Below are 13,706 nucleotides of genomic sequence, written 5' to 3' on the forward strand. Positions count from 1 at the left end.
GGACACGTCGCGCTAGGAGTATAGCAGTATAGGTGCAAGAAGTGAAGCACTTTTTTGCAGTTTTTACTGGATCCATAATGGTCTGATGTGGCATATAGACGGAATAAAAGTCCCTCGACCGTCTGCACTTCTGTTTTTTGGTTTTATTTCGCATACTTATTAGAAATGAAACAGAAAAACCAAATATAGACATTTCGTGTACGTTAATTTAATAACTATATTTACTTCACTGGTGCAAGCTTAAAAAGAATCCAGTGTATATCCACGCCCTCCGCCATGTAGAGCAAAATGTGGGATACTGTTTACTTTCCTAACAGTTGCCAAATGCTTCATTTCTTATGCACAGTATCTGTTGTTGCACTTACTGGATGATGTACGCCTACGCGCCACCACATGTCCAGTCTTACTTCTTCGAATCTGAAATGAGTTTCTTATACTTGCAGGTCATATTTTACGCTAAGTAGAGAAATAAATTAATTAGTTTTGAGTGAACATTTTAGATTTTACTATCTTGCTTTACCATGATGTATTTCCTCAGTCGACTACACATTACGTTGCAAGTTCCACGAATCATTTTAGATAGTAATTGTGGAGCTACAACACCACTGAATTTGAGGTCCTCTTAATTTCAGGCACTAACTAGAAATCGTAATGTAGCTAACAGCCTGTCCTTGCAGCTTACAGCCCTTATGATGACTCTTTTCTTTACCGTTAAGGTGGTTTTGTTTGTTTTCAGTAGCGTCGAAATGCATGTTTGATCCATTCTTAGATAATTACGCATATCATTTGCTCCCAACTGCATAAGTTATAGAACCAGTATGAATTTCTTCCACTGCATTTGCCACTCTTTGGTCACAGGTTTCTGTCAGTTTTTTGCCTTGTTATCTCGAGAACAAGAACAGCAAACTCCCTATTTTTCTTCTGCGTCAAACCAATCTGGCTCTCGTCGAACATTAACGTATCATGACAACAGGGCGGCGCTTTAATCGCTGAGCGCAGTCGGTCGGGAGGTGTATAGGCTGTCACGAAATTGGTCGGTCTGTCGGTCAGCCGATAAGTTGTGGGGACCGTAAGTGATACATGATTATCCATTTGTGGTCATGTTTTTGTTCTATATCTCATTAACATATAACTTTGGATACTGGAATTGTCTAAAAAATTACTCACATGTGACGTCAGTACCGCCGATCCGACGTACGCACCAGCAATCAGCCAAGCGATTTGCAGGAAGAAATGAATATTTAAAGTCAAATAATCTGCTTTTAATCTAATGCAAGACAAACAGAGGGCTGAGTGAATACTTTTCGAGTCGGACAGCAAAAGGGCTACATGAAGTAAACGAAACAAACATTGAAGCAGGTAACATTTGCTGTAATGAATGTTTACAACCAGAAACTTATTTTTCGCTGATGTGGTGTGTAATGTCTATGACTACCGCCAGGACCGCGACGGCGGCCAGTTTACGTGGAAACGACAGAGGAAACTCCACTTGGCCGGCGCACAGCCCTTAGTGCTCGTCTACAGCTACTGCAGGGGAGGGGGGTTCTTCGTTTCACGAGACGGATTAGGTAATTAAGTTCCACATTCTGTGCATATACTCATTAAAATTTTCGTGTTCGCTTAGTAAGATAAATGTAGCTTTAATGTTACTTATAATAAGAGTGTGACAAAAATGTGAAGGTTTCAGTTTTTGTAAAAATTTTGTTTTTAGGTGGGTAGGACGTAAAACGGGACGGCTTGGAGCAGGAGAGGCACCATAGGCCATACTATTTTCTACTGTCTATACTTTTACAAATAAATTCATAAAACTTTGTCAGCATGACCAGGAAGGATTCAGGATTCACACTCATAGCTGTGGTAGTGCAAAAACATAAAATGTTTTCATCATTTTTTTTCACTTACTGTTGGTTGCATTTGTTGCTGTAGGTACATTTTTCTTCACAAGTAAGAGAGACAGTTTGATGAATTTTGCACAGCATAAAAACCATAGCTACAGGTGTATGAAACTATAGAATTTTCCAAATCTATTAAAAATGTGGTAAAAGTTGAGATAATTAAGTACAAAATTTGATTTTTTTTCTAAAAATAAACTTTAAAACGTAACAGCTCATTCATTTTTTCATAAATTCAATAGATTCTAAAGTTTCAGACACCTGTATGTATGGTGTGTATGCTGTGCAAAATTCATTGAACAGTCTTACTTACAGAGAAAAGTGTACCTATAGTAACAAATGCAGCCAATAGTAAGTGGAAAAAATTATTAAATTTCACATGTAAAAAGAAATTATTTTGTTTTTGAACTTACGCTGCTACCAGTGTGAATCCTGAATTCTATCTGGTCATGTTGACAAAGTTTTACGAATTTGCTTGTAAAATTATAAACAGTGGAAATTAATATCATGTGGTGCCTCTCCAGCTCCAAGTCGGCCCGTTTGACGTTCTACCCCCCCCCCCCCCCCCCCCCCTTTAAAGGAATGACTGTCGATTTAATTAATAATGTGCATTTTAATATGTAATGGAACAACTACCAAAATATTTTCCACACTGATACATCCCTATTATGTAACATTATACGTAACCGACCAGCGGAAATGCAAGCACATATACAAGGTGAGTCACCTACCGTTACCGCTGGATATATTTCGTGAATACTTTTTATTGGTCTTTTTCACTGACGCACATGCACATTACCATAGGACGTCGAGGACGCATAAATTGGCCAGCCCGTTCTCATCTTACACCTCTGGACTTCTTTCTGTGGGGTACGTTAAAGGAGAATGTGTACCGTGATGTGCCTACAACCCCAGAGGATGTGAAACATGTTGTGGCTGCCTGCGGCGACATTACACCAGATGTACTGCGGTGTGTACGACATTCATTACGCCAGAGGTTGCAATTGTGTGCAGCAAATGATGGCCACCACATTGAACATCTATTGGCTTGACATGTCGGGACACACACTATTCCACTCCGTAATTGAAAACGGAAACCACATGTGCACCTCACCCCTCATGGTAATGTACACGTGCGTCAGTGAAAAAGACCAATAAAAAGGTGCTAGCATGTGGACGTAATGTGTTGTTCCAGTCTCTTCTGTACCTAAGGTCCATAACCGTTCGCTTTGGATCCCTACGTAATTCGGTGCTCTCAGATACACACGATCGAATAGCGGAGGAGTGGTACTCAAGCGTCAACTTAAGGTTACAATATCTCCGGATGTAATTAACATTTTACAATGCAACGAACGGCACTGATTACGTATTTATTCATATGTTCAGATGTGCTAACAAAACTAACCTGGTTCCATTTGAAAAATACGTACGTTTTTGATAAACATACTTCTGTGCATTTTTGTATGGTTTGTATTAAACAATTACACTAGCCCCTCTCCTCACTTTCGGTCTGTGGAATCGGTTCGTCAGTGTTTGATGTGATTTACGAAATATATCCAGAGGTAACGTTAGGTGACTCACCCTGTATATGTGCTTGCATTTCCGCTGGTCGGTTACGTATAATTTTACAAAATGAGGATGTATCAGTGTGGAAAATGTCATTTTTGTAGTTTTTCGTTACATCCTCTTCCTGGGTCTTTTCTTCTGGTACACGAACCTAGTAAAATGACTGAACAGGGCTGTAAAAAAAGACAGAAACCGCCCAACGTGCCATTTTTATGAAATTTTAAAAAGTAATTTTCTTCTGTAGGTCTGGTGAAAACTATAGCATACCGTGTCAGCTGTTTAACGTTTTTCCCCTCTTCAGGATTATCTTGCTATACTATTAGTGCATTTTAATTATTTTAAGATTATTCATTTCGATTCTTTAGTCTTTTGTATTAAATATGGTTTTGTACCGCCTCGAACGCTGTAGTCGGCGGTTTTGTGTCTGTGATACTAATACTGTCTCGTCATACATTTCTAAAAGAGTGCAATTTCAGAAGAATGGTTGTAATAGTATGGAACATCCTACTTACGGTGGATTTATGTAGTAATCAGGCCCATATAGGTTCCCTCGTGGCTAGATTAGCGTACGAAGGTGAAATCAGTTATTTTGACGTCGCGGACGAAAATAACTTCTCAGCCCAAGCTATTTGTGTCCAGTAATAAAAATTCCACTGTACATAGATTACAGACCGTTAGCTCTAGATGACACTCGCAATTCGGCGTTACGAGCTGAACTGTGGAATGTTGTGCCACGAAACACATTAAGCTTCATAGCTCGTAGTAATCGGCAGTTCATGGTAAATGAACCAAATGCCACCAACCACTTACAGAGATGAAATCAAATTCAGATTGCGGGTAATATCCGATCAATGTGTTACAATGCTTGTCACATTCGGTAAGTGCAGTTAACTCATTTTTGATGTCTATAAAAGTAGAGGTGAAAGCGAATTAGGCTTGTACGAATTTTGTATCACTTTAGGTCTTTGTCTGTCGCCCTCATAACTATTCTTACGCCTCCAAATTTCAGCAAAAATAAGGTAGATCCTATTTGAATCAGCAGCCGACTCATTTAAGTTGCTAGTTCAGCAGTTAATAACAAATGTCTTATGTAAATAGCTACAGTAGGTCTAATCGAAGTAAATACCGTTGAAAGTATTTATTCCTGTGTAGTTTTTCATTGTGTAAGGAACTGACAGTTAACGTATTTGAAAAAGACTGGTGTTGAAGTAACAACAAAAGTAAAGTTTGAGGATATTTATAGTAGTGCAGTGTAGATTACGAAACAGATATCTCTTTCGAATAAATTAATTTCCTTGGCAAAAAGATACTACGTTTATAATTACATGTGATACTGGCCTCCATGTTTGCTTAAAGTCAAAAGTTGTCTCGCCAAAACCACCTCGATCAGTACATTCATTTAAGTCAGCCCAGTATTATTAACAAAGGAACAACGACAAATTTCTTTATCGAATCAATTTTTCATTTCAACAAATTAGCCTATTATTTTGTACATGGGTAAGGCCCATTGCTCTGCTAAATTACTAACATGGGATCCCACGGCATCGCTATAAAATTTTTTAGATTTATGGTATATGAAGATCAGGACACAAATAAGAATACCCACAAATAGTTCCGTCCAATTCTCAGATAAATCCACTTCACGTTTCTCTGGTCATCTTTAGCGTATTAAAGCAAGGTCAATGTTTCTCGACAAGCCTGTCACGTAGGTGTTAAAGGGTAGGTTCCCGGCTGATGCAAATTTTTAAGCGGAGGTGCCTGTCTTCGCAATTCCGTGACGTTTAAAATAGATAACAATGGAAAAGGTCAGTGGTGTTAAAGATTGAAAATTGATAGTCGGTATCGTTTCTGAAGATTTCTTAGTTTTTGGTTTTTTTTTGTTCAATGAGAATAACTGTCATCTGAACATTTTCATCATAGCGAGCGAGAGCGCGCGTGCGTGTGTGCGCGTGTGTGGTCCATTTGCAGTTTTTATGAAAAATGCAGAACTCTACTTACAATATGATCTTACTGATCTTCCATAACATCCTTTAAATTAAAAACATACAAATTATTGATCTTTGTGTTTCAAGCTTCACAGAAATTCTGTTTCACATGCACATTTGTTTAAAATTTTGGCAGGGCTGGGAATCTAATCCATGCTACACACTCGTATTAGCCGAGCACTACCTCCTACCCACTAGGGATAAATAGAAAAATTGACCCTTTTTAGTATATTACAAACAGTAGGAAAACGGAAGTTAGGCTTCTTGAATTTTTGAGCATTGCTTCGAACTGTAGTGCTGCTTGATATGAGTTTTAAACTTCAAATTAAATAAAATATATAAAAACCCATCAGATTGCCATATGGTCATCTTGTATAAATTTGCTTTGTCACATGATCTAAAGGTGGCTGGGGTAAAATACAGGGAGCGAAAGGCTATTTACAATTTGTACAGAAACTAGATGGCAGTTAAGAGTCGAGGGACATGAAAGGGAAGCAGTGGTTGGAAAGGGAGTAAGACAGGGTTGTAGCCTCTCCCCGATGTTATTCAATCTGTATATTGAGCAAGCAGTAAAGGAAACAAAAGGAAAAATTCGGAGTAGGTATTAAAATCCATGGAGAAGATATAAAATATTTGAGGTTCGCTGATGACATTGTAATTCTGTCAGAGACAGCAAAGGACTTGGAAGAGCAGTTGAATGGAATGGACAGTGTCTTGAGAGGAGTATATAAGATGAACATCAACAAAAGCAAAACGAGGATAATGAAATGTCGTCAAATTAAATCGGGTGATGCTGAGGGAATTATATAAGGAAATGAGACACTTCCAGTAGTAAAGGAGTTTGGCTATTTGGGGAGCAAAAAACTGATCATGGTAGAAGTAGAGAGGATATAAAATGTAGACTGGCAATGGCAAGGAAAAAGATTCTGAAGAAGAGAAATTTAACATAGAGAATAGATTTAAGCGTCATGAAGTGTTTCCTGAAAGTATTTGTATAGTGTAGCCACGTATGGAAGTGATACATGGACGATAAATAGTTTGGACAAGAAGAGAATAGAAGCTTTCGAAATGTGGTGCTAGAGAAGAATGCTGAAGATTAGATGGGTAGATCACATAACTAATGAAGTATTGAATGGGATTGGGGAAAAAGAGACGTTTGTGGCACAATTTGACCAGAAGAAGGGATTGGTTGATAGGACATGTTCTGAGGCACCAAGGGATCACCAATGTAGTATTGGAGGGCAGCGTGGAGGGTAAAAATCGTAGAGGGAGACAGAGATGAATACACAAAGCAGATTCAGAAGGATGTAGGTTGCAGTAGGTACTGGGAGATAAAGAAGCTTGCACAGGATGGAGTAGCATGGAGAGCTGCATCAAACCAGTCTCAGGACTGAAGACAACAACAACAACATGATCAGACATAGAATCCTGTATAGAAGCATCAATTAACATCTCGAATTTTGAGCGTATTTTGGATACCAGCTTGTACAAAGAATTTCGGCCTAGTACCTTAGAAAACCCTATCACACTGTAAGAGGGGTGGTTATCAGTCTTCCGACTGGTTTGATGTTGATCGCTACGTGTTCCTTTACGTTGTCAAACTTTTCATTTGTTAACTCTTGCACCCTAGGTCCTCAGGTACTTGTTGGATGTACTCCAATCTTTTTCTTGTTTTATCCCTTACAGCTCCCACTACTACCATTGAAGTTATTCTTAGGTGTCTTATGACATTAACGTTCCCTTTTAAGAGTTCTAGATACGTTCCTGTCCTGACCTTCTGTAGGGAGAACCCAATCTCCTAGAAATATACAGAATTTGACGTAGTTCAGTAACACAATTTCACAAACCCTTGCAGTCTGTTAGTCTTCCACACAGTCCATTCACTTCCATGCAATGCTGTGGTCCAAAAGTACATTCTCAGAAATTTCTTTTCCAAATTATGACGTATAATTGAACCGAGCAGACTTCTCCTAACCAGCCACGCTCTTCGCCTATGCTAGTTTGCTTTTTACGTATTCCTTGTTTAGTCGATCATCCGTTATGCTTCTTCAGAGATAGTATTCCTGTCCTTCGTCTACTTCATGGCCCGCAGTTTATATTTTACGTTCGCAATTCTCATGTCCACTACTCATTACTTACATCTAACTAGAGGTTATTTTCAGTTAATATTCTTCTGTTCAGAATACTTCATTCCATTAAGGGTATCCTCGCTTTCATTGAGAACAACAATCTTAACGATATTTTTCCACTCTGGATTTTAATCCCACTCTCGTTCTTCGGCATAAAGATAGAACAGTAGCTCATAAAGGCTAGTAATTTCGAAGAAATTTCCCGGAAAAGTCTTCAAAAGCTTTGTCATACTGAATCTCCCATTGGTTCCACATAATCTCAGTTCCTCCTTGGCACGTCGTAACTTTCCGTCTCGTACACTCGTGGAATTCAAACTAGTTGCTCTTTCCACTACGTTTAACTTAAGAGTTCCTCCTGTAGTTTATTAAATTAAACAGGCCGATACATGTCTGAACAGGGGTGTGACAAGTGGGTCACAGATTTTGATCATGTTTTGCAAGGACGTTCTATATTGAAAATGCACAGACGTGTTTCGCCTTTTTGCTGAACACCTGCTAGCTTTTGAAAGGATCAAGGTCAAAGATACCGGAATTTCGTAATTTCAGTGCTATACTTCAAAAGATCGTCTACAATTATTTTCTTCTGTAATATGTGGTCCAAAGTTAATAATGTTCGAATTCATAACGTTTTCATGCTGTTGCTTGGATACCTGTCATTCTAAGTTACTAGCAGAGCGAGGCAGGCGGTCGAGTAGTCAAGGCAGCAGGCTAGCAAATTCCTGCACCGTGTTAGATTCTTGGTCATGCCTCTATTTATTTCGAAATTTATTTTAATCACTTTCTCATTCGGTATTTTTCGTTCGGTTCCTCCTTCACGCTGTGCCTCCTTCACGCTGTGCCTCCTTCACGCTGTGCCTCCTTCACGCATCTGGCAATGCTCCGAAATTAGGAGTATCTTGCTTTCCTTTTTTAAAAGTAAAACGTCAGATGTTAATAATGGTGAAAGTATATGTAATGTATTGAAAACTACGCTAGGACTTCCATAGACGATGCCCAATCTTGATTCCACGGAAATGTACCTCTTTGTCAACCATGTCACGTTCACTTTTTCCGACATGCAATGAGTTTCATCACGCAACTTAAAATTCATGAAAGATCACAGCAGAGTAGAGAATTGAGATAGGAAAGATGGTATCGAATTCTGTGCATTGGCCCACAACCAGCTGAGAAAGCTTTCCGACCAGCTACAATTGCGAGTAATACACTTCAGGTGTACTCCAGTACTTTCTATAAATCACAATAACTGCCAGTACATAAATGATTATTTCGTTATTAATTACGCCCTCCCGGTGGTTTAATTGAAAAACAAAAATAAGAAAGGAAATGCAGGTATTAAGATAATCACAATCAGTTTCACTGAAAAACGTCGAAAAAAAAAAGCCACGCCCAAGAACCGAGCAGAACAGCAGTTCCGTGGTCTTCTGTTCTCACCCCGACCTAACTCTGCTAGGCAATTAGGCATACCTCAGCTATGGAATGGTAACAACAAATATTAACAATTCTAACGTTGTATTACATGTTTTTCAGACCATATTTCGATGCACTGCATTTTAAATAAGATTTTTCGTCATTAGCTTTGATCTTGATTTTTCAAAAACTGGGGTGTATCTGGTAAAAATGCGAAACTTTGGTGTTTATATTTTCAACCTGCAACTTCCATTAAACTTAATAAGAAACCCACATGACACATCATCCCACCACCGTGTAAGGTGTGATCACATATCGGAACACAGATCACCCATCGGCCAACTTTATTAGAGGAATTATTCGATTTTTGTATTTCCTTGCAGGGCGTGAGCGACTCGCTTATAAAGCGTCGCTGACGACACACAACCTAGTTCGTTACAACGAAAATTACCGCTGACCACCATTAAAATTTTCAAATGAAATGTTAAAACAACGTACGTAGTCATCGTAGAGGTCATTTTTCACATGCAAGCTACATGAGGCTATTGGTTTCCTTTTTGATGAAATACAAATTCAACCCTTTTTATAATATTTCTCTCAACAAAGAACTAATGTTTAACACACAACAAAGTGTAAAGTTATTCCGAATCGTCTTTCGACAACCTATCGTCTAGTGCCCTCAAAATTTACAATACATACGCCATACTCAAGAGGCAAAAGCCCTTAGTTATAGCCGATTTCAATTTAATGTTCTGGAACGAATATTCAGTTTTAGCAGTGTGTACGATGATACGAAACTTACAGGCAGATGAAAAAATTGTACCAGATAGGGACTCGAATTCATGGTGGTCTGAAGTTCGGAAGAGATGAGGTATAGGCTTAAGTAAAGCTGTAAGGCGGGTCGTAGGTAGTGCTTAGGTACATCAGTTGGTATGCAAGGGACCCTAGTTCGAGCCCCAGTTCGGCACAGTTCTAATTTGCCAGGAAGTTTCAAATGTTAATAGTAATTTTAAAAACAGAACTGTGCAGAACTGTACATCGAGGCTTAATGAAACTGTAAATTTAGTTGTTTGTAGCCGTATCATCCGCTAAAGCACGGCGATCACGTGTTATAGTATAAACAAGTATTTCATTAGCCAACTCGCTGGAGTTAGTGGCTCTTCAGTTTCTCGCACAACTCTTTCGTTAGAACATTAGCGTACATGCCAATTAATAATACTGCTATAACTTATGTCGTTCTTAGCGTATGAATGCATTCTATGTGGGGATAGAATTTTCCCACATATACACTCGGTTTGGTTGCTGATGAATTAATGTAGTTTTAACGGATCGTGTCAGTAATAACGAAGATTTTTGAGCATGGTCTAGTCCCGTCATTCTCGCCGTGTCATCCTCGTTCCGTGTATGTGGATGTGACGTATCGTGGCGTCAGGTAAATCCAGCTCGTGTTCAGTCTCTTGCACCTTACCCGGTACCAGGTGTCGCGGTTAAGCTCAATTCCTTGCGTTAGTCTATCACCACTCCTTCTTAGACACCCAAGTTTAAAAAAAACTGCTCCTGCGGGCGTCCTCGGCGTCCATAAAGCTGAAACTTCAGCATACCGCCTGTCCAGAGCGATTCCTCCTGACAATTTTCTTAAATTTCAGCCTACTCATAATCATTTCTGCATAGATATTCGGCCATATTTGCTACTGAGTATGCCTTACATTCCAATATAATTTCAGAATCTCTCAATGATTTAATCCAGCTGGGGTCTTTTCTAATTTCCCCTCCTGTGATTTTTGAACACTGTATTCGTTATTACTAGCTGAAATTTATTAGTGAAATAAAGTTTTTAGTCAGTCTTATTACTAGTACCGAGCTAATTTTGCAACTGCCTTCTATTCCTTCCCATTCTGCAGCATTCAAATCAGTTTTTTTGGGTTTCTGTTCCACGGCACTTACTTTACCAAACATAGTGCCCTCTTGTACTTTCCTTAGATCTTCACCTTTGGCTTGCAACGTAGGTATGTATTCTGGAGCTATTGCTTTGGTTTGCTGCCTATTCTTCTGAGAATACTCAAATCGGTGCAGTATTAACAGGTACTCAATCTGACTTATGTCCCTATTCGTGACGAATCATTCTCCCCTAAATTGTTTGCTGCTAATACCCCATATTGATCTGATTAGATATATCTTCTTGTAGTGCAGACACCCACTAACCTGTCCGAGCCTTTGTGCCTCCTTTTCCAGATTTTACAACGTTGCTACCGCATTCAGACTTCAAGTTGGAAAGATCAGAATTATCAACTTAAAGCGATAACAGTGAGGAGAAAAATAATTACCAAAATGATTACTCTATAAATAAGGCAAGTGACACAGTATATTGATATCGAATGGCGGATTTTATTTTGTTCAGGTAATACTTGTACTGACACAAACTTTTTGAATTATACAATAATTAAAAAAACTGAAAAAGTGCTTCTTTGTAGTACTAAATATAAGTGAACTGGAAATTGAAGTACATTTGATTGAAATGAGAATAAGGTGTAGAGCTAAAAAGCAAAAACTTAGAATTTTCCTTATATAAAAATTCTGAATATAATGAATAGTCTGAGATATCGTTCTCTAAAATCATCATTTTCAAAACGGTAGCCGCAGACCATATTAGCATGCGCCAAACATAATCACACCTTCCAAACTTTGCAAAAGTACTTAGCTTTGTTGTCCTTGAATTTGTAGCATCTTCCTCTATTTGTGGATCTTCAACCATTCTCTGATCTTGGGTGCCGGCCAAGTTAAAGGCAAACCCGTGAATTTCTCGCGGGAAGTTTGGCTGGGTTCCACGAATTGTCAAATCTGGTGTTACGAGAAACCTTAATAGGGCTCTGAGATATTTTCTAAATGAAACCGTTCTTCTTTTGAATACAGTGTAGCCATTGAAAGCAGCAGTGTTCAAAAATTGAAAAAAAAAAAGACTGAGAGGCCACCATCTTGTTCCTCTAGCAACAGTGTATTCACCACACATAGCATCAACGAGTCTACACCGCTATTTCTTTTCCTGTAATAGGTTTTTGTACTTGGTTTTTTCTTTTTGCCCCCGTCACTAATTTCGTCATGATACACTGACGAAATGCGGACTACTGATTTGTTTCGTTTTGGTACACATGAATGTAATGTGACGTCCTCCTAAAATCTACACATACTTGAGTGCTAGACTTTTTAGTTAAGAACTCGGCTTAAATTCCAGGCTTCTATTTCATCGTAGCAACTGCAGTAATACTCGATTCTTGCAGTACTTGTTTGGCGATTGGATAAGGGGTGAGTCAACTGTCTGTTGTCAGATTTCTTCCAGAACATTTTACTGGGTCTACAACACGCATAAGTCAGCCTTACTACTTTGTACGGTCCTTGTGGTTGTGCAACTGCATAGATTTCCAAATTTATAACATAGTAAGTTTCAAAACAAACCAGGATGGAAAACTAGATCCCACACTTATCAGATTTATTTGGGATACACATCCTGAACCTACACCTACCTGTGTATGGAACGAGCATTTCGTCCGAAGTAACCTTTTCTGACAACAAAATATGCAGTGCAGTTGGAGAGATACATATCCAGAATGGATCTTAGGGAAGCATAATTATTTTGTGCTTTCCTTTCTTCCTTCGTTTTGATGTCAGACTGATACAAGGAGTCCAAAACCTTAAGCTTTTTGGTGGCATACTTGTTCCGGTCACATCTGTATTCCAAAAGTCTTAAATGTTTAGTTTAGCATGCAATGTCGAGCTAAGTGAAGCAGGCCAAAATTTGCCTTCAGTTCATCAAATCTTGTAAGCCGGGCCATACGGGGGTAAAATGTATACTTATTCAGAACTGAATAAATATATTAGTTGATTCAGCAACTAAATCACCCAATGGATTTCTAAAAAATAACTATGAATGTGCATCCATCGCAGCTCGAATACTTACAGCAAAAATTCATGGTAACTTCGTTGTGACTTGCTGTTGCAATGCCTTTCGGGTAACAATTTCTTCTCCATTTAGTTGCTTCGTTTCTCCTTTATAAAAGCGCATATGTGCTGTACCTAAGTCAGTTACTGGAGTTACATGCTGGCAGGATGATGATCATTCTCGTCACCACCACTTACTTCACTATTACTGTTGCGGTCACTGTTAATTTCGAAGTCTGGGTTCGTGTTAGAATCGTCTACTTCCCTATCATTATCACAGAATTTTTTGTAAATTTAGCTACATGAAAGATTTTTCTCTTGGCATTTTATTTCGTAAGCTGTAGACAACGATAATTAAGTTTTAGGACATCGCAGCGCACTGTGACCTCTGCTGTTCCTGATCTAATAAATGACCTGGGTGACAATCTGAGTAGTTCTTTCAGGTTGTTCGCAGATGATTCTGTAATTTACCGTCTAGTTAGGTCATCCGAAGACCAGTATCAGTTGCAAAGCGATTTAGGAAAGATTGCTGTATGATGTGGCAGGTGGCAGTTGACGCTAAATAACGAAAGGTGCGAGGTGATCCACATGAGTTCCAAAAGAAATCTGTTGGAATTCGATTACTTGATAAACAGTAAAATTCTCAATGCTGTCTGTTCAACTAAGTTCCTGGGTGTTAAAATTACCAACAGCTTCAGTTGGAAAGACCACATTTAATTATTTTTAGTTAAAAAAAAGATCTACTGAATACAGTATGTGCAAATGGAATGTAACAAATGTACGAGACGCCACCT

At 38.7% G+C, this 13,706-nt stretch overlaps 1 protein-coding gene across 2 annotated transcripts in view; it reads left to right on the forward strand.

Moving 5' to 3' along the window:
• The first annotated feature begins 991 nt into the window (after positions 1–991).
• The window catches only part of LOC126327417 (uncharacterized), a 63,541-nt gene continuing 50,826 nt past the window's right edge, over positions 992–13,706 (forward strand). Inside the window, exons 1-2 of one of the 2 annotated variants that reach the window (XM_049995885.1) lie at positions 992–1,359; positions 1,442–1,568. The gene's annotated coding sequence lies outside the window, so the exon portion shown is untranslated. The other variant, XM_049995886.1, reaches the window with a different exon arrangement.

The sequence above is a fragment of the Schistocerca gregaria genome, chromosome 2, assembly GCF_023897955.1.
Source record: "Schistocerca gregaria isolate iqSchGreg1 chromosome 2, iqSchGreg1.2, whole genome shotgun sequence".
Lineage (NCBI taxonomy): Eukaryota > Metazoa > Arthropoda > Insecta > Orthoptera > Acrididae > Schistocerca > Schistocerca gregaria.